This window comes from Callionymus lyra, chromosome 15 (assembly GCF_982586985.1).
Source record: "Callionymus lyra chromosome 15, fCalLyr1.hap1.1, whole genome shotgun sequence".
NCBI classification, from domain to species: domain Eukaryota; kingdom Metazoa; phylum Chordata; class Actinopteri; order Syngnathiformes; family Callionymidae; genus Callionymus; species Callionymus lyra.
The window spans coordinates 17,925,064-17,943,720 of NC_141832.1; the positions used below are offsets into that span (position 1 = coordinate 17,925,064).

General features: G+C 37.7%; 1 protein-coding gene across 1 annotated transcript in view; it reads left to right on the top strand.

The window, feature by feature from the left end:
* The first annotated feature begins 6,357 nt into the window (after positions 1 to 6,357).
* Positions 6,358 to 18,657, top strand: part of elfn1a (extracellular leucine-rich repeat and fibronectin type III domain containing 1a) — a 111,658-nt gene continuing 99,358 nt past the window's right edge. Inside the window, exon 1 of the mRNA XM_087808594.1 lies at positions 6,358 to 6,566. The gene's annotated coding sequence lies outside the window, so the exon portion shown is untranslated. The remainder of the gene's footprint in view (positions 6,567 to 18,657) is intronic.

An 18,657-nucleotide genomic window follows, 5' to 3' on the forward strand; every position in this document is an offset into this window, starting at 1 on the left:
ATTGATGGATGGATGGAGGGCAGATGGATGATAGACGAACAGAAGGATGGACGGAATGATGAATGACAAGTATATATGGATGGATTGATTCATCTCTCAGTGGATGGATGGATTGATGTATGGATGGTTGAAAGTTACAGATGGATGGAAGCATGGATGTCTGACAGGTATGGATGGATGGATGGATGGATGGATGGATGACAGGTGTAGATGTACATGGGTTAAGTTATCTCTTGACCATTGACAGATGTAAATAGTTGGATTCATTTATCTTTCAGTGAATGCATGGCTGGATGGATGGATATATGGATAGATGGTATAGATGGTATAGATGGATGGATGGATGGATGGATGGATGGATGGATGGATGGATGGATGGATGGATGGATGGATGGATGGATGGATGGATGGATGGATGGATGGATGGATGGATGGATGGATGGATGGATGGATGGATGGATGGATGGATGGATGGATGGATGGATGGATGGACGGACGGACGGACGGACGGACGGATGGCTAAATACATGGGTGGATGGATGGAAGGTCAGACTTAAACTCAAAAGTTGGTTTCAAACCTCTTCAGTTACCATGGCAACATTAAGTCGACAAACACGATATGAAGGTAAATGAACAAACGTTTGATGAGTTTTTAAACTTGTCATCATGACGACTGGGACACTAAGAGGCCATCGAGCGTTAAAATGCTGATGCTTTACACCCGCGACAGATTTACGTCCTAAAAGCCGCAAGACTTTTACTGTCAAGCAGCGTTTAAATGAGAAATATCTCACTTGTTTTTATGACCCACTCGCCCTTTATACACATTTATTTATTGTATAGCTTTGTTTTCTTTCACTGTACGACACGTCACTGTATGACCTTCACAAAAACACACATATGTAACAAACACAATTAGTGCAAAACAAGATGTTAGCTATTTAATCATACAATAAATCGCATTTATGATCATCATTAAAATCTGACAATATTATTCGTATTTGTCGTGATGTAAAGAGAAGCTATTTGTTTTCACAGCAGCATCTGGGAACAAATCATTAGCGGCGTATGAACGGAGACAGAGGTGTCCACCAGGGGTCAGCGCTCGTACCTGGATACATACATTAGTGTGACCGTCAGCGCCTGAAGGTAAATTCATCCGGCTGTGTCTCTTCACATCTCGAAGCTCATCAAGACCAGCCTTCTGTGCCAGCGTTTTCCGTGTAGCATCTTAATGAAAAATAAACAAAACGCGTTTGAAAATAAGGGCTTTTCCCCCTCGGGCTGTCTCACAGGAATATGGATGTATTTTCACAGCAAAGTTTAGCGTGTTAGATTTCTTTTTAAACAGAGGCATTATGTTGTTTTGCTCGGTGAAGGGGATATACTCAAATAGTCTTGCTTTTTGCTTCAAAGATGTTCACCGGTCGCCAGCGCTGCCTTTAAAATGCTTTTTGATTCTCACCGATCTGACATAAAATCTGCATTTAACTATTTTGTCCATTTACTGATTGGTGCCGCCGTCATGGCAGCCGCTGTGATTGACTCACTTTTTCCACTTCACCGTAAATTACTGGCAATGAAGCTGCTTCTGATTCTGATCTTTTAATGCTGCTCAGCAAACGTGTTTTTGCAAATTTGTCCGTTAGCAAAAGAAAACAGAAACAAAGGAATCAATCAACATTTCAGGAAATTACCAAAATGGGAAAAGCAACATATGATGTACATTTGCAATTTGTGGTACATAATTCAAGATGCACATTTACAATTCAAATACATATTTTCAATTTGTGGTAAACATTTAGAATCAACAAACATATTTTCAATTTGTGGTACATATTTACAATCAACAAACATATTTGGAATTTGTGGTACATATTTACAATCAACATACATATTTGCAATGTGTGGTACATATTTAGAATCAACAAACATATTTGCAATTTGTGGTATACATTTACAATCAACAAACATATTTGGAATTTGTGGTACATATTTACAATCAACATACATATTTGCAATGTGTGGTACATATTTAGAATCAACAAACATATTTGCAATTTGTGGTATACATTTACAATCAACAAACATATTTGGAATTTGTGGTACATATTTACAATCAACATACATATTTGCAATCTGTGGTACATATTTAATATCAACAAACATATTTGCAATCTGTGGTAAATATTTACAATCAACAAACATATTTGCAATTTGTGGTACATATTTGCAATCAACAAACATATTTGGAATCTGTGGTACATATTTGCAATCAACAAACATATTTGCAATCTATGGTACATATTTACAATCAACAAACATATTTTCAATTCGTGTTACATATTTACAATCAACAAACATATTTTCAATGTGTGCTACATATTTACAATCAACAAACATATTTTCAATGTGTGCTACATATTTACAATCAACAAACATATTTGCAATTTGTGGTACATATTTACAATCAACAAACATATTTTCAATTTGTGGTACATATTTACAATCAACAAACATATTTGTAATTTGTGTTACATATTTACAATCAACAAACATATTTGTAATTTGTGTTACATATTTACAATCAACAAACATATTTGTAATTTGTGGTACATATTTACAATCAACAAACATATTTGCAATCTATGGTACATATTTACAATCAACAAATATATTTTCAATTTGTGGTACATATTTACAATCAACAAACATATTTGCAATCTATGGTACATATTTACAATCAACAAACATATTTTCAATTTGTGGTACATATTTACAATCAACAAACATATTTGTAATTTGTGTTACATATTTACAATCAACAAACATATTTGTAATTTGTGTTACATATTTACAATCAACAAACATATTTGTAATTTGTGGTACATATTTACAATCAACAAACATATTTGCAATCTATGGTACATATTTACAATCAACAAACATATTTTCAATTTGTGGTACATATTTACAATCAACAAACATATTTGTAATTTGTGTTACATATTTACAATCAACAAACATATTTGTAATTTGTGGTACATATTTACAATCAACAAACTGAGTAGCAATTTCGGATTCACATTTACAATCTAACAAACAAATTTCAAATTTTCTCCCAGTTTTCAATGTTTGCCAAACACATTTGCAATACAATTAACATGATATAATGGGATCGACAGATGACATTGTTATCATTTTGATAGCTAGAAAAAAACGAATTCCAAATGTAGCAAAATGGCTAAAGAGTCGCAAGAACCCTTACATGCAGGTTCAATTCCCAGTCTGGCTGAGAGTATTTTAGCTAAAACAAGTATTGTTTTTTCCCTTGAATCCATTGTTAAAATTAAAGAAGAGAAATAATAACTGTTTAGTGGAAATATGATGGAAATGGAAATGAGCTGCTTGGCAGAGGTATTTGCTTCCAAAGTGTTTTAGCTATTAAAGGAGATTTTAAAATTATTTTTCTTTACTGAAAATTCTCTTTTGTGTGTTCATCTCTGACCTATTGTGCATATCATGTGCTACCAATGACCCATACTTCGCTTCCTATAGTTGCATCCACGACCTGTGAGTTTTATAAAAATACAGGAGGTTAGAAAAAAAGATCTTTTCTCTTCACCATCTTCTCTATCTCTAGGAAAACAGTGATGCTATAAAAACTGGCTCAATGTCAAAAAGATTCATATTGATTCCAACAAATCATATTTACTTAATGATGCATCGCAAAGTGGATTAAAACCACTTTTTTTTTTTTTTGCCAACGGTCTGAACGGATTATGAGTCTATTTATTAAATTTTTTTAAAGATGAAAATGTAAATCTAGTTTTTTTAATGGGTGTCATGAATCCTACCCCTCCTCATCCTCCCGGGGTCAGAGAGGGGTCATGGGTCTTGTTTACGCCCGGGCCGCGGTGACATAAGGTAGAATAAAAGAGGGTGTCTGTCATTCTGCTGTGCTTTGACTTCCAAGGCCTGGCCTGTCCATGTCCAACATTTCACCGCTTTAATGCGACTGCAGCAATGCAATGAGACGCCTCTGCCAAGTCCCCGTCCCCCCCCTCTCTTACCCTCCAGCCCCCCACCCCCTCATCGCACAGAAGAGCATCTGCAGCCTGGCTGACGCTCCCAGACTCGCTCAGGTCGGACTACGTCATCACGGAGGACATGAGGCTGCACTCACCATAAATTAAAGTGAGCGTTCACAGGGATGTAATTCTCTTTGCAAGTCCTGAGGTGTTTTCTCTTGTCCCCCCCCCGCCCCCCGTCCCACCCGTCGCCCCTGATCCTGCGAGATTGTTTGGCGGTGACGATTCCTTCCATCCGTCCTTCAGCACATTCATCTGGATGCAAACGTGCATTCAGCAGGTTCTTGTATTCAATCATTTATCATTGCCATTGATTAACCATCAGGGGGACCACGGCTTGACCTCTTAGTGGGCTGCTTCAATAGACGCCCCCCCCCCCCCGGGCCTCCAGGCCCCTCCCCTCTGTTTAACCCTGCAAATTACTGACCAACACCATGGCACTGTGGCAGTTTTATATTTGTCAGGGGGGGACCGCTGCTTTGAACCGCTGCTCTCTGTCTGGCACACAAGCCAGGATTGAGACCAGAAAGGATCAGGGGAATGTAAATAAAAAAAAACAACGAGCCAATATCATCACCATTTTACACTCTTTTATTAAGTGGAGAATACAATCCAAGTCTCTGTTTTTAACCCTTGTTTTATGTCGTCTTTGGGCCTGAGACAACACGAGGGTTAACACGAAATAAGATCCAATATCCACCAAATTAATCTAAAGAAGTTATTGATATAACAAGGGAGGCATTTGCAATGTTTATCCATCATTAAATATCAATCAAAAACACATGTTTTAAAACAACTTTCATGTAGTTTCATCTGGTGTGAAGATGGCTTTAAAGATTGTATAACTCACTTGTATGGCCTCTAACCATTTTTGATTTCGCACACCCAAAAAAACTGCAATTTATATCGTCATAATTTTCAGATCTGAGGAAAACTTTCAAGCCAATGTCACTGTTGGTTCGATTCCCAGGCATGATGTGCATTTTTTCCAACATATTCTTGTCTAAAAAAAGTTTTACTAAATAGATTTTTTTTTATTACTGAAGATAGTAAAGCTCCTTGGCAGAGGTATGAACCACAGCTGTGCCTTTTCTAGTGGCATTCCTAACTTCAGTATTTTAACAAATAATTGATTCGTCACGAAATAATTAAACAGCTTATAAAAATAACTTTTATTATTTAAAAGTGTATTTTTCTTTGCCACCTGTCGAGGGTGCCCCCTGCCTTTCATCCGAGGTAGCTTGGTTCAGATCCATGACAATGAAGATCAAATCATTTATTAACAATCCAGGGTACTTTTTACAGCATAATTATTAAATTTAATTAAAGACAACATACCGAAAAATACATACACTTTTTATGTTGATAAGTATACTTAGTAAGACATTCAGATATTTGGAACTTCATTTATATACAATTTAAACTGTGACAGTAGATAAGACTGGCTGACAGTCTGTATCATCTTTCAAATCTCTTTTTAAAAACTCTTTTAAAGACCAGCTTTTTGGTGTTGTTGCCTTTTAACTCTTAACTAGATTAATTTCTTTCTTTTTAAGTGATTTACCTCAATTTATTAGCATCTCTTTCGATTTAGTCAATGGAATGCATCGTGTTTTATATGTAATGTAACACACTTTGCCATTTTTAAATGACTGATGTTGGTTTCATGTAAAGAACATTATTAACTTATTATTGAAATATTTAAATTCAAGTTATTATGGTATTATGTTTTTCTAAATAATTGAATCTATTTAAAAATATCAAAGGTAATGAGAATAGTTGCAACACTTTAATTTAACAAAAAAAAATTTCCAGAGTTAAAGTTACTTCCACCACCGTGACGACGTTTTTCTCCCATCTTTATTTGTTTGTATTAACGTTCTAGTCATTCCCCCCCGCGCGTCTAAACTTGCGTGCACAACACGTGACGCGGCGTGTCATGTACACAAAACAAGTGTGTGTCACCGGAGCAGAAGGACTTTGTTCCGAACCTCGCACGCGTCCATTTATAGCCTCTCGGCTGCGAACAATCCTGTTAGGAGATTTAAAAGTTGCTCCGGCTGGACTCGGAACGTGCACATGCTTGTTGTCGCGAGGCTCTCGGTGCCGGTTCTGGTACCTCGCCAGACTCGGTCCTCCTTCTCCTCCTCCTCCTCCTCCTCCTCCTCCTTCTCATCTTCCTCCTCTTCCTCCTCCTCCTCCTCCGGTTCTGTTTGAACGGAGCTGTCAGTTCGGCGACAGAAGAGAGAGCGGAAAGAAAGAACTCCGGGTCTCGACAGAGAAGGAATCACAGACACGTTTGAATCAGAATAAATAAGACTAGATGGATCTCTGACGCCGTCAGCTTTCACTCAACGAATATCTGGATCTTTTTTTTTTCCCTTCTTCTTTTAATTCTTTTGTATCAGACATTCCACTCGTGTTTTTTTTTGTTTTTTTTCAAACCAACGCTTCGCATAGACTCTCCAGATCCAGGTAAGCCGCTTCACTTCTACTATCTTTTAATTCGTACGGTCTTTAAACGCAACTGTTATAGTACGACACACGCAGCTTCACTTCATCCGCAATTTCATCCGCTATTTTCACCTTTTTAAGCGCATTTGTTTTGCGCTTAAAGTACAAAACCATTCCGATGAGTGGATTCAGCACCACGGACAGCTCCATGGAACTTTATATCAAGCACTTCAACTGCATGGAGTACTTTTTTAAAAATCCATATAAGCTTCATGTTACTTCCCCTTAACAACATACATGACCGATTCACTACACAGATATGACATGATCAGCACCGAGCCAATATCAGTGGTTGGAGATAAGCGCGAGGATTTTCTGCGTCTGCCATCTGTCTTGGAAATGCATAACAACGGCGCGCACGCTGGAGATTTATTTGACAGAAATGTTGATGTGAATTGATTTTTTTAGTGCAGTCAGCAGAGGGTTGGATTCTAAAGGAGCGGCGGTGAAGTGTTTCACACAGATGTCTGGCAAGAAAAGTGTGTGGGCAAAAGTAAAAAAAAAAAAAAAAGAGGTTTGAAGCAAAGCCAAGCTTCGTAAAAAAAAAAAAAAAAAAAAAAAAAAAAATGCAGACTCAGTCGGGAAATGTTCGAAAAATAAATCACTTGTCGAAGCATTTTTCATTCAACACGTGCAAACATGTGTGCAGGTGTGATTGGTCTGCTAACTTTTCAGGTGTGCTTGAAAACATCCTGCCCAAGCATTAACCGTCTTCCCGTCTGCCTTATCTTGATTATACAGCCGGATGATTGAGTCAGCTATTTTGTATGCAAGTTGCTTTGGCTTGGTTTCTTTGTGGAGGAGAGTGAGGGAGAGATCGTGCCGTGGATACTGAGAGAGAATTACAGCTCTCGGTGACGGCGAGGTGTGGAGGAGACGAGGCTGCCCTGTTCGATATAAATTGCTGTTTGGGAGAGACAGATATCCTGAGGGGACAAGCGAGGCTTGTTTTTTTTTTTCCCCCCTTTTTTTTGGAAATGTGACAAACCCCTTTCTAAATGGAAATGGCAGTTGGCATTACGGGTTTTCCCACAAGCTGTGGGCGTCCCGAACAGAAAGCGTCTCAAATTCTTCCTCGCAGCTCTGCTCTGATATGAATCTTCTCAAGTGAAAAGAGCCAACTCACAATCTTACTGACAGTTTAGTCACGAAAATTAGCACCTCGCAGAATGAAGCGCACCCTCAGTGACCGGTACATGTATGGACGTCACCATTACTTACAGTATTATCTGCCAAAATACTGCAAAAGAAATGTCAAGAACCTTTCAAAAACTGTAAGTCAGAGTCAACATTTCAGGGTAAACCAAGCTGTCATTGCAAAAGCAGTTTACAGTGAAGAGTCTTGAAGTGTATTTCCCTTAAAATGTCTCAGAAAATTCAGCTTAAACAGGTGGAACATCCCACTTTTCCATCCGCCAGCCGCTTATTCCAGCGGTTCTAGCCCATAATATGCCGATTGCTCTTGTCAACAATGTATCTTGATGGATTAAATTTGACAATCCATGTATTCTCTATTGATAATCTGGTATTAAGTCAAATAATATTTGACTTACATTTTTTTAGAAAATATTACAGGTTTTCTTTATATTAAATCCATCTGTCAGGGTCTTGACAATCCGCGGTTGGATTGTGGGGGCAGCAGCCAAAATAAAGAGGCCCAGACTTTCCCTCACAGTCATTCTTATTTTAGGAAGAGGAGAAACACAGAGATAGTTAAGATGGATTTAACCTCAAAAAAATAAAAGACAATATGAAAAGACTCCCTTAGGGTAAATCTTGTGGGGCCAAAAACGTAGACTAATTTAATATTTTGGACCCTTGTATGATGAGGTAGACACAGCTAGTCTAACATTAATCTGGTGTAATAATTGTGAAATAGATTCTTAAATATGGACATTATAGCAAAGCTACAGTAGCCCTGACAGTCCAAACTAAAACAATCAAACAGAAACGTGTATCACTTCAAAAATAATCTGTTTCGAGAAAAGGTTCTTTCAAGTCAAATGGATCCATTTAAAACAAACATGTTATAGAGCTTAAGTATCTGTGTGCCATCTGAAAATAATTCCACCCATATTCAAAATCTGCTGATGCGTTCAGCTCCATGTGACTAAAACTCCGACTCCAGAAGTTAAAACAGTTGCTACCCGGTTAACAGTGTTAATCAAAGCGACCGGAGCTGTGAAACATATGGTGCAAACCACGACGGGGGCATATGTCGGTTTGATCATTCCGCCATGTTAACGTGGCAGTTTTCCTTCTTCTTTTTGTACCTAGTGAGAGATTTTTTTTTTTTTAATAATATTTTTTCTTACTCTCTGGTGGCCTGTGTGACACACACCTGTTTGATTAAAAAAGATGAATGGACTGTTTTCAACTTCGAGGGTGAATATCAATGAGGTTTTGAAGGGAGAAAGAATATCAAGTGAAATCTACGGAACAAATCTCATGTCGGATAAACCAGATTTTACTTTTTATTCTTTAGAATACATTGTGACACCATGTGACACTGCTGATTCTGAAGTAGGAAAACTAATAATAAAAAATAAGCTTGAACCTATATAAGGGTTATTAAGATACTTACGACAATGACTTCTTGGTCTCTTAAAGCTATCATTTTGATTATACTGTTAACATTTTTAAGGTACAACGTAGGGCTGCATGAACACAACATCTGTAGGTTTATTGCATTAGAACGAGATGTAAACAGCTATAAGTACAATGACATTAAATAATAAAAAAACTACTGTATAAATGTGCTACCAAAAAGTACCCTTACAACCAGAGTGGCTTGATCTAACCGATACAACTTAGTTAAATCCAACAATTCGAAGAAGTATGAAGTATTGGTGGCCCCCTAGTGGTGGGCTTACTATGCTGCAAAATAAGATTGCATCAAAAAACCGCATTATAAATGTAAAAAAATCACAGGGGTCGTTACATCGTGAAACCCGAAGTAGTGATCTCACCCGGGACAAAAGGTTGTGACAAAATGACTTTTACAACTCTTTATGTGAGCAAGTCTCCCGGAGATACGCGCGTTATTTACGACGCAACAGTTACGACTCCGTCGACGACCGTAACTATAGAGCACCCCCCCCCCCCTCCCAGAAGCACAGCTAGTGTGCGGCTACACACTCGCATCAGACGTCGTATATCCTCCGTTGGTTCCTGTGGTCGCCATCGTCAACCAATCTGTTGTTTCGTATTGACTAGGATGGAACCAATCAAATCAAATCTTCACTGTATTGGCTAAAAGTCCAGTGTGGAGTCCCTGTGTTGAAGGACATCAATGATGCTGACAAGAGTTCTGCCTACAGACAACAGATAGTGGGAGGAAATGACAGAGAATTAACATTCAGGAGCTGCAGATGCTGTGACTTTTCAATATCTAATAAGGCTGTAACTTGTAGATAAGGCTCAAAATACAACCGCAGCCAGAGGCACATTGACATATAGATATATATATATATAAATATATAAACATAGGTGCGGCTCATTGGTGAGTGTACAACATGCATAAAAGCTTGAGCACCCCCTTGAATCAGGAGCTTTTGTGCGTTTACTATGAGTTCATGTCGGAGGATCTATCGATGTTGGCCCCTCTGGCCTTTTTTGGATTAAAAATGTGTACTAAGGTGAGGTTTCGGTAGCTAAAAGAAAATGTTTCACACAGAAATGTTCTTTTTTTGTTCTCTCACAACTCCTACAAACAGTCGGTTTGATGATGGAATATTTGTTGGTGTGATTTTCTCTGCTGGGGCTGAACTTATATTGTCAAATAGAAGCTTAAAGCAAAGAGGAAGAAAAGTGCTCTACAAACATCTCTGAATGGATTTTTTTTTTTTTTAGTTTTCTCTCGTGACGTTACTCTGAAGAGAGAATACGTTAATTGTATTCAAGATAAAATTATCGTTCATGTTGAAGGTGGTGATCAAACGCAGGGTTGAACGTGAGTAAGCAGTTATGAGATTATGAAAATCGATAACAGGAGCGAAGTAATAGTGGAGGAACAAGGGAAAGGGGAGTAGAATATTTTTGGCTCACGTGGATAATAGAATTCACAGTAATATGGAAATTATGAAGAAAAAATGTTGAGACATGTATTTTTTCAGCTCTTTCATGAAGTTGCCAACAGGTAGTCGATTGGCTGACGGAGGAGATGAACACATGGAAGGAATATCAATAAAGTAAAAAAGCACTCTATAATCCTTCTTTAAGAAAATAACAAAGTCAAATAAATCATCATTATGAATCTATTAACAATCGTTAAAGGTCAAATAATTCAACCTTTAGACATGGTTTGAGAAGAAACATGCACTGAATTCAAACATTTGAGTCCTAATATCTATGCCCAAAAATACTTTTTTGACTTAAAAGACCAAAAAGAATGTGAATTAAGTAGCTGTACTAGTTAAAAAAAAAAGATATGAAGCAGAATCCCTAAGAATATTTGTCCGTTTGCACCTCTTTATTAATAAAATGTTATTTGTTTGTGTTTATTTCCTCCATAAAGGATGTTTCTATGACTGTTTGTTACCAAAAAAGGGTAATATATGGTTGAATTTGTTCATTTAGTTCTGGATTACCGTGTAGATCAAGGAAGGTTTGGGATATTTTGTGTTGTCTTAATAATAATAAATGAGATCCTTGGCAGAGTGATGCTCTGTCCTGGTGCATTTAAAGTATATATGTTAAGTTTTATTTTGCTATGTATGAACATTTCTCTTCAGATTAATGGTTGATTCTCAGAGGTGTTCCGTTTTAGTTGATTTTATTAAGAGTATAAGAGTTATCTCAAGTCACTTTACAGTTTGAATAACAATGTGTGAGAAAGATAAAAAGGGAATGAGCAAACGTTTGGCAGATTGGCAAGGAAAAGGTTTTTAAACAGGCAGAAACCTCGAGCAGAACGGCATTCTTTTGAGACTGATAGGTAGTGTAAGAAGAGATAAAGCAAAGGGGTTGACAGAGACAGGGAGATTCTAGAGTTCCACTATCGTAGGAGTTGAATGGTTATATATTGAAAGCAACTGCAAATAAAAAAAACAACTTAAAATGACAAGTTTGCAGAGACAAAAACAAAAGCCTATGAGCAAAAGAATGACTGAAAAAGCAAACAATTCCAGTCTTTGGATGTTCGTGCACAGGTTTCAGTCCATCAGTGTCACGTTAAACAACATTTCGTATGTGTATATACCTGTATACAAATATATCTCCAGCCTTATCTCCAGTTGTTAGCCTTAGCAACACTTAGAATTTAGAATTGATATAAAGCCACTGATGTGGTCCACGTTAAAATTAGACTTTAAGGTCTGCTCAATGAAAGCGATACTTCACCCAAAATTCACTCCTTTTTCTACATACCCTCATGTCGAATAAGGAGTTATAGGTACAAATGTAAGTCCATGCTAATGTAGTGACTGGAGCTCAGTTGTCTTCGTCTTCGTCTTCATCTTCATCTTCGTTCAAAAAGACAAACTTAAAAACATCCAAATACCTCCGTACTACTCGCCTCTAACGTCCATCTTGTATTTAAGCCTCGACATGAGGAATTGTTTGGAGAAAATATTATAAAAAGTAACATTTTAAACTGTTGTAGAAGTTAAAAGTCTAACATACTACACAGAAAGAAAGCACTCCGGGTAAATTGAAGTGTTTTCTGTCTGTGCAGCATGTTAGTAGGTTAGTAATAATCCCTACACTTAGTCAATATGAGGGTGACTAGAAAATGAAGTTTACATTTTGGGTGAACCATCTCATTAATCTACTAAGAGGAGCAACCGTGCTGGTAGATATAAACCCGAGGTGAACTGATGGGACAAGATGGAGGGATGTTTTGAAACATTGGGTTGAACACCGCAGCTTGTATCATTTACACTTCCCGTGAATTATGAATTAAACACAACGCAACGTCTTGTAAATCTAAAGTCATCATAAGTAACAAGCCATTGTTCCCACAGTGCATGGACTGGAAGATGAATAGATCCACAGAAGGCTGTGAATGAGTAATTGTTAATTTAGGAGAGCAAAGAAAAAAAAAAAAAATCTCCGATGCCAGAAACATTTGTGTCATTTCCTCAGCCACCTGCTGGCTGTCTAGTGCGAGACAAAGGCCTTTTTTCTTCCCTTCCTCCCCTGAACAAGTGTCACAAAATGGCGAAGTAAGGCATATTGAACATCGCTCTGTCTCTTCCTCGCGGTCTTCACCGCAAAGTAATTAGATGCCGGGATGCAAAACACCATGGCAGAGTATCTGCAGGCACCTGGGCTACGTGATGAATACACAGAGCATGAGAACCAATTAAAGCCGTTGAAACAAAACCAGTCTGTCACAGCTCGCCTTCATATGCTTCTATTGTTCGGTGTGTGTGAAGCAAAAAAAAACGCCAGAATCACCACAATAAGTCTTCTTTTAAACTGATATAATGTTGCCAAACTACTCAGTCATCTATTGTCGTCACTCACGGTCATAACTTACAGTTATAAATGATATGATTAATGGTACAAAGACTAAAATACATCCTCAAAATAATGGATTCGACGCTATTTACCTATTTTGCCTTTTTTTAGCCTGTAACCTGACATTTCTGAAGCCTTGCTAAAGGGACTGGGAAATGTTTAACATACTTTCAAGTAATCTTTATTAGTCAAAAGTGTGTATAAAAAGGTAGCCAGGGAGGTACTCATTGATTTAGACGCGGGCCAAGCGTGTGTGCTGCTCTCCAAAAGCAGTTTGAAGGAATACGTAAGGCCAAGTTCTTTAAAATTTAAATGCCCAGAAAAACACCCAGAAGGCAAAGACATCCATTTCAGCAAGTAATTTCCTTAAAGCTCATTCCTGATAGGCTGTTGGCCAGAAAAAAACTGCTGCTTCCACGCTATCTTCGATAGACGGCGTAGGCAACTACGTTTCTTAAGCGGGTCACAATGAATGACATGTATAGCCATACAAAGGAAGGGATGAAAAACATAACAAAGGAAAACTAAAGTAAGTATTTAAATGTAAATTGTTTAGTTTTCATTTAAAGATAACAAATACACCTACAGACATTTTGATATTATTACAATAACATATACATATAATTATATGCTATAAAGAGGTAAATAAGTAATGAATGAGCCACACTTTGCCCAGAGCCCTTTCTTTAGAAAACCTAAAACATTGTTGATTTTAAATCTACATTTATGTCTTTATGTCTCTTATTTTTTGGTCATTTTCACAAAAAGTGATCCTTCAAAATATTCCTAGATCCAGGTGGAACTCCAGAATACCACCAAAAAAATAAATAATCTGTTCCTTATTCTTTCATATACACATAGACATATAAAGTATACTCTTAATTTATATATTCATAAAGTTCTAAGTGATTATGCTAAAAGACAGACTGAGGTAATGAAAACAAGGCATGAATGAATAAATGAAGTGTTCTAAAATGCTCGGTATGCTGTGACTAGCCTGTAAAACCAATGGGGCGGTGAGGAGAGCCACATTTGAAGACCTTTAATAACCTTTATTGGGAAACATTAGCATAAGTTATTCAGTTCAATTGACACGAAGAATCAATGGTAAATTAATGTAAATCAATGCAACATGGTGTAAATCCATGTCAGGACACTATTAACACTTGTATTGCTCATAATTTCATCAAACAAGATGCTTTTTAAAACATAAAATAACATGTAAATTTAAATACCTAAATAAAATATATATTTAAGGTAATATAAAGAAAGTTAAGCAAGTCTTGGTTCACTGGCTGACTGCATGAAATGGCAGCGGACCAACGATCAGCACATTTCCGTAGAAACCATCTGCCACCATTCTCACCTTTTTTTTCTTTTTTAGTTTATTCAACACCATTATATACTGTTCACTGCCGTACATTGTCCTGATTATTAAATAAATCTCACTCAAAAGTCGGCATCAGCATTAAAATGTAAATCTCGGCCTCAGAAAGAGTTTGATTAAAATGGCTTTGCTGTCAAACGTGGAGCGCCGACACTCTCAGGTGCCAGTCTCAGTGCTGGCAAAAGTGAACCAGCCATCATTAACGTGTCATTATTTCGCACGTCGAGTCCGAATTAAGTATGAAAATTCATGCTTCGCTGACAGCAATCCGTCCCTTAAAAAAAGAAAAACAAGTCTTCACTCGTGTGTTTGCGTAATGTTGGAATTCTCGAGTCAAAATTAATGAGAATTCTGCGCTGTGGGCAGGTGTTTATGAGTAAACCAGGTGAAAGGAAGCTGTTTTTTATGAATCAAACCTGTCAGTGAATGTGTGAACAAGTGGGAGGAAATGTGTTGTCAGGTGAGAATGAACAAAGATAGGAACGTCTTATTGTCATTCGCTTAGTGAGCGAGCTGATATTTTTAGAATGTGATTCGCACCTTTTGTATTTGTGATTAAACTCTCACAGGAAGACATTGTTTCAGTCGAGCAACACAAGACATCAACATTAATTGGTTCCTTTGGGAAAAATCTAAACCTGAGGCGAAGTCCACGGCGGCGAAAATTCCGCTAACATATATGCTTGTTTATTTTGAGGTTTTGGGCATGAGATTTTTCTGAATAATTCTTAGTGGCAGGAAAGCAATTTAACAGATTTGAACACGTATTTTAAAGTAGATTAACTGGAGGATTAAACCAACGTTATTTGGCAGTTTTTTTCTTACGAAAAGTAGATTATGCCTGACGGCCTTTTAAGATAACAGTTTTCTGTGAATAATTTGGCTCTAATTGTAAAATCGCAAATCAATAGAAGCTTTGGATGAATAATTAGAAGTTTTAGCGCCTATTTATTGGAGCGATTGACTGGTGATGGGATGATGAAGCTTTAAAAAGCCTAACATTTGGTGGCACTCACTGTTTGATAGTCAATTCCTTTGCCATCTTTTTTTGCGTGACTTCTACCGAGTTATAAAAAAAACACAAAAAGGATTCACAAACCTTCAGCAGCCAATCACTGCGTCAGACAAGTTAATGTCCAACTTTACTTTTTTTTATCTTGTTAATCCAAGATCATATTAATATTAAAAAAAGATATGGATAAATAATTTAAACATTGCAGCAAACAAACTCAAGAATAAATAACGATAACGGACATAGATTTTTCATGAAGATCAAGTTTGTTAACCATGACTTTTTAGCTAGCTAGCTTTGTCGATGACCCGGAATATAATATGTTACATTTGGACCCTCGCAGTCATCGCTAGGTTTCCTCCGATGACACTTACTTTACAAGTTAGCGACTGTATAGGTTTTAAACCACATCAGAAATACCACAATATTCAGGAACGCACACTAGCGAGATCAGGACGTTGGCGAGATGTTTGTAGAACCATGTGCCACTTTTTCAGATACCGACTGCTTCAAATACTGTTTGAACTATGCGTTGTGTTCACTTTATCGATGACACCAGATGGTCTTTGGAATGTCTTTATTCCTGCACACGGAAATATAAACGTTCAGGACAGGAAGTAGTTCTTCCCACAGCGCACGTCTACACATTCCTCTGGTACGCTAGGTGTCATCTGACAGTTAAACAGTAGTTTACACAGAAAATAAATACATATAACAAGTAATAAATGAAGCAGATAATAAACACAAATGTACCTGCACATGAAAATATTAACGTTCAGGACAGGAAGTAGCTCTTCCCACAGCGCACGTCTACACATTCCTCTGGTACGCTAGGTTTCATCTGACAGTTAGACAGTAGTTTAAACAGAAAATACATACATACATACATATAACACTACAAGTAATAAATGAAACAGATAAGGTAAACGTTCAGGACAGGAAGTAGTTCCTCCGCAGCGCACCTCTAAACATAACTGTAATACAATAAATAACAACATTTAATGTCATTATGTGCTTTAACTTATATAAAACACAATTGTATAGAGAACAGTCCTACCTCTGGTAGTGTCTTCTGATGACAACTTGCGTCCTAAGGTTTCTCATAAAGAGTCTCTCCATAGAGGGCGCTCTTGCAACATTTCTTGCCTTCATTATATTTGTGTGCAAGTGGAGTACTATTCATCATTGTATCCGTTATATTCACCACCCACACGGAGAGGGCTTGTGCCAGATATTTGGGACGGTGTGAGATGCTGTCATATGTTGGAACACTGCCCGGAGACTGGAAGAGTGGGGCGTCTTCAAAACTCCTTAAAAGAGAGAAATCATAGAACTCGGACAAGATGAGCCAAAGAGGAATGAGGATCAGCGTTAGCCACCGTCAAACGGGTCCGCTTGTGTTCAGGTTGTGGAAGTGACGCCATTATGATGACATACAAGGAAGTGGATGAAAAATCGAGGGTGGGGAACCAGGGAAAGCGTTTCAGTGAAGGATAAGTAAATAAGTAATATATATAGAGCTCTTTTCCAGACCAGGGTCACAAAGCGCTTAAACAATCAAAACAATACTCAATACAATATAAAAATATATACTGAAAAGGTCAAGATAACATTGAGAACAACACAGGAGTCTCAGAAAATCACTGAAAAGCCTCTACAAATAAAAATATCTTAAGATGTTTCTTGAAGGAGTCAGTAGATCATCAAACACAGAGAGAGAGGAAGATTGTTCCAAAGCTTAGGAGCAACAGTCTGGAAGGATTTCTCTCCTCTGGTCTGGAACTGTGTTCAGGAACCATCAGTAGATTCTGATCCACAGACCTCAGAGCCCGAGCTGGGGTGTAAGGCTGGATCAGACCCAGACTGACTGATGTAAGGAGGAGCCTGACCATGAATAGATCTGAAAGTAAGAACCAGAATTTTAGAAAAAATACCAGAAAATTGATCCTTAAAGAAACTGGCAGCCAGTGAAAAGTTTTAAGGAACAGAGAAATGTGAGTTCTTCTACTAGAGCGGGTCAGAATTCCAGTAATTAGTACCGGGATCAAAATCAAGAAAATCAACCAAATCAAATCAATGTTTTTTTTAAGCTTAAATATGGCATTTGTTGGCTCGTACAAACAGGCACTCGAGAAAACCATGTTACAATGTTTTGTTTACTTGATATTCAGGAGTCAAGCTGTTTTGCAAATCTTGTTAAGACTAAGCTTTCTTGTTGCCTGGATATTTCACAATGGTTCTGATCCAGATGGCTGGATTCGACTTGTCAAATAATCACTTTTCTTTCTTTCTGTAACTGGATTTTCTTTGCTAACGGCTTTATTTTGTATTTTTAAGCAACTTGGGGCAAAAATAGATTTTTTTTTCCATTCCCAGTTGAGCAAATATTCCAGCCCAGTCTCCTTGAATCAAAAATATGTTCTCCTTCGTTCAGTAGCGAACACTCTCCACCAATTTTCCACTGAAGTGAGCTTGGGTCGTTGAGTCAGCTGTCTAATGGTGGTCGCCGTAGTCCCTCTCCCTAGAAACCTGTTTAAACTGTTCTTAGGGAATATCTAACTGCACCAGTGTGTCCTCGTTCGGCCCCAGGGCCCATTCCCGTCCGACATGTCCAGAGCGCCTCACAATGGCGGATTAAGCCACTGTCAATTGCCCAACCACTTCCCTTGGAGCAATAAACCCCCCCAAAAATACAATTATATACCAAACGGACAACATTAAATCTGTGTCTCGGTAGAGGGAAAAAAAAAAAAAACATCTCTAGAGGAAACGGGTAAGACTGAGATGGTGCAGGAATGTTTGCCAAGACTCAGAATGAAAAAACAAATCACTAGGGAGAAGTTTACGGTCGATGAGTGAAGATGGAAAAAGAAGCAGAAGTTTCCAAAAGGGAAAAGGCGAGAGATCTTGTCGCACAAACAGCAAGTTTGGGCTTGTTTTTTGTGTGCAGCATAAAATTGTTTGTTTGTGCCCTGGTGGATGTGTTTGTTAGGACAGCGGAATTGTTTCTACAACTGGTACCGAAACTTTTGCCTTCCTATTCGGTAAAGTAAATTAAAAACATGCTATTTTTTTTTTTTTTTTTCATATCTGGTACAAATCTGCAGACAAACTCGCGATGGCAAGAATACAGAGACATATAAGGTATAAACTGAGTACAGAAGAAGAAAATAAAGAAAAAACATATATTT